We start from the raw sequence: 3,566 nt of genomic DNA on the forward strand, positions 1-3,566 counted from the left end.
TGCACAATTTTATAGCCCTTTGGGCATAGTTCCAAATTGCTCTCCAAAATGGTTGGATGAGTTGACAACTCCACCAACAATGTATTAATGTTCCAATTTTCCCACATCTTCTCCGATATTAATCATTTTCCTGTTTTGTCATGTTAGCCAACCTGATAGGTGTGATGTGGTACCTCAAAGTTGTTTTGATTTGCATTTTTTAATTAATAGTGATTTAGAGGGTTTTTTCATATGACTATAGTTAGCTTTAATTTCTTCCTCTGAAAACTGCCTTTTCATATCCTTTGACCATTTATCAATTGGGGAACAACTTGTATTCTTATAAATTTGACTCAGTTTTCTATATATTTTAGAAATAAGGTCTTTATCAGAGATATTGGTTGTGAAATTATTTCCCAATTTTCTGCTTCCCTCCTAATCTTTAATGCACTGACTTTGTGCAAAAACTTTTCAATTTTATGTACTCAAAATTATCCATTTTTCATTTCATAATGTTCTCTATCTCTTGTTTGTTCATAAATTCTTCCCATCTCCATAGATCTGAAAGGTAAACAATTCCTTTCTCTCAAAATAGACCTACTTACACCCTATACCGAACTAAAGTCAAAATGGGTGCAGGATTTAGATATAAAGACTGATACTATAAGCAGTGGCTGCATCAATATTCTTCAAGACCACTGGGGACCAGAGATAATGGAAGAGAAACCCTGGGCGACAACTACCTTAAACTTCTTTAAAGGTATATTGAGAAAACCAGGGTTTAAAAATAAAATGTCATTCCTACAAAGAAATGTATTTAGGTAAAAATAATAATAATAATAAATGCCATACTGCATAGATAATGCAGAGAGTTGTAATTATATAGGCAACAACAAAAAGCAAGCAAGCACTTAGATCTTCTGTTCCAAATCTTTCATTAATTTATTATTATTTCTGGAATTTCATATTCTTTCTTCTTCTATGATGACTAAACCAGATGATGGTAGAGATGGTAATTCAACATTTACTCAGCCCTGCTGTGCTCAGAACATGTTCTAATCTAGTGTTTCAGCTGCTTTTGTCTCTTTGCCATCTTGTGGTTTAGGGTCTTCTGGGTTTCTGCATTGCTAATTAAAGTTATCATGTACCAACACTGATTGAGTTGGCTGCTGACCCTGGGTCTCATCTCCTTGATTCTCTTATCTTCTCCAGACACTTTGATAAGGAGGACCCCTTCAGAATCATGGTCTCTAACCCGTATTCTGTCTTACTGGTTGACCTTATTCTCTTGTACCCTGGTTGTTTGTGTCCTTCACCACTTCCCCCTGTATAGGAGGATTGGGATACTGTGGGCAACAGACATAGGTTCTCCACATATAGCCATGGTGGTAGGGACCTTGTTGTTGGAGCTGGCCTTCAGGAGCATTCTCTGATCCCTCATTCTTTTCCCTGCTGTAACTGTTCTGATGATTCTGCTGGTAGTTCTGTAGAGGACAGCTAGGGTGAGGATAATGTCTATAATGGTTACAATCAGCTGCATATTTACTACCTTATACCAGAACACCACTAAGGCCTGTAACATTAGCTGTCTCTGAACTCTTTTCTGCTAAAGCATCAGACTCTACAGTCACTCCATCTCCTACATTGTGAAGTACTTCCTGGGGTTGTTATTCTTTATGGCAGCCTGGTGTATGAATACATCTTCCTTGGTGTCATTTCTGTTAATGAAATCATAGGAGTTTCTTACAATGAATCATTTTACAATTCACAAAATCTTCCTTGTGATGACCTTCTTGTCCCCATGGGAGGCCACCAGTGGGTAAGGGGCAGCAGGGGGAAGGGGCCAAGGGGAGGGTATGAAAAGGTGAGTTGATGTGGAGCTGCTGGTACCACCATACTTATTTGGATAAAAGACTAATGTTGCTTGTCTTTCATAGAAGAATCTTGTAGTTTTGCTATAAGATGGTAGCAAATGTTTTGTTTGTTTCTAGTTCACCAATTTCTCCTTGAATTTTTATTACCTTATATTTCTTTTGGCTCTTATATGTCAAATCTTCTACTAATTTCAGATTTGTTATTTTTTTATTTTTTTTTATTTTATTTTATTTTATTTTGCTAAGGCAATTGGGGTTAAGTGACTTGCTCTGGGTCACATAGCTAGTAAGTGTCATGTGTCTGAGACTGGATTTGAACTTATGTCCTCCTGACTTCAAGGCCAGAGCTCTATTCACTGTGTCACCTAGCTGCCCCTTTTGTTATTTTTTTTTAACAAAATTCTGAAAGTTTGACAATTCATTAAATATCTATTTTCTTCATTCAGAATTATGCTTAGCTTTGCTGGGTATGATAATTACAGCTGCATCCCCAGTCCCTTTGCTCTTTGATGTATAATGTTCCAAGAACAGTGGTCTTTTAGTGTCACTGCTGCTAAATCTTATGTGATTCTAATTGTGCCACCATCCTATTTAAATTGTTTTTTTTTTCTTCTTGCTTGTAATATTTTTATGCTTGAGATGGGGGGAGGGGTTTTGGAAATTGGCTATGTTAGGAATAATGAGTTTTCCTCATAGGATCTCTTTTAGGTGGTGATCAGTGGTTTTTTTTTTTCTATATCTGCTTTCCCCTCATGTTCTAATGCTTCCAGACAATTTTCTTTAATTCTTTCTCATATTATTGTGTCAGGGTTATTTTTTTTATTATAACTTTCAGGTAGTGTGATTATTCTTATGTTTTCTCTTCTTGATCTGTTCTCCAGATCAACTGTTTTTCTTAGGAGATGTTTCACATTCTCTTCTATTTTTTTCATTATTTATATTTTGTTTTATTTGTTTTTCTCTTCTGACTGTGCTGGCTTCCTCTTGCCCAGTTCTGATTTTCAAGGAGTCTTTTTCTTCCTTAACATTCTGGATCTCTTTTTCTAATTGGTTGATTTTCTTTTCATAATCTCCTTGTTTTTCTTGGATTTTTTTTTTTTTTAGTTTTTCCTTAATCTATCTCATTTGATTTTTAAAGTCTTTTTTTTTTAAGTTTTCTATGAAATCTTTTTGGGCAGGCAACAATTTGTTGTGACTCTTTGGGGCAAAAGAGGGTTTCTTTACTTTAATATACTCCCCTGAAGATAAACCCTGGTCTTCTCTGTTCCCATGGTAACTTTCTATTGTTGGATTCTTTCTCCTTTGTCTGCTCATGTTTGTTTGTTTTTGGTGAAGTAATTGGTGTTAAATGACTTTACCACAGTCACACAGCCAGTGAGTGTTATGTGTCTGAGGTCGAATTTGAACTCAGGTCTTTCTGACTCCAGGGCCAGTGCTCTAGCCACTGTGCCACCTAGCTGCCCTAGCAGCTTATTTTTTGTAATCACCTTTAGTCCTGGTGTTGAGGTTTAGAGTTGGGAGAGCTGATTCAAGTGTGAAAGAATTCATTTAGACCTTCTCTGTAGCCATTGGGAGCTTTATTTCATCAAAGCTTCGTGGGCCTGAGGTTAGCAAGGAGCTAAACAAAGGGGTGCCAATATTGGAAAAGACCCAGGCTTATATAGACAGAAAGCTATACAGCCTGTAGGAAGATGATGTATTTTTAGAGTTTCA

The 3,566-nt window shown here is 36.4% G+C and overlaps 1 pseudogene; it reads right to left on the reverse strand.

Annotated features, from left to right (window-relative positions):
* Positions 1–1,034: 1,034 nt before the first annotated feature.
* LOC114037211 lies at positions 1,035–2,894 on the reverse strand (annotated as a pseudogene).
* Positions 2,895–3,566: the final 672 nt, after the last annotated feature.

Source organism: Vombatus ursinus, unplaced genomic scaffold, assembly GCF_900497805.2.
Source record: "Vombatus ursinus unplaced genomic scaffold, bare-nosed wombat genome assembly UNPS02010284.1, whole genome shotgun sequence".
Taxonomy (NCBI): Eukaryota; Metazoa; Chordata; class Mammalia; order Diprotodontia; family Vombatidae; genus Vombatus; species Vombatus ursinus.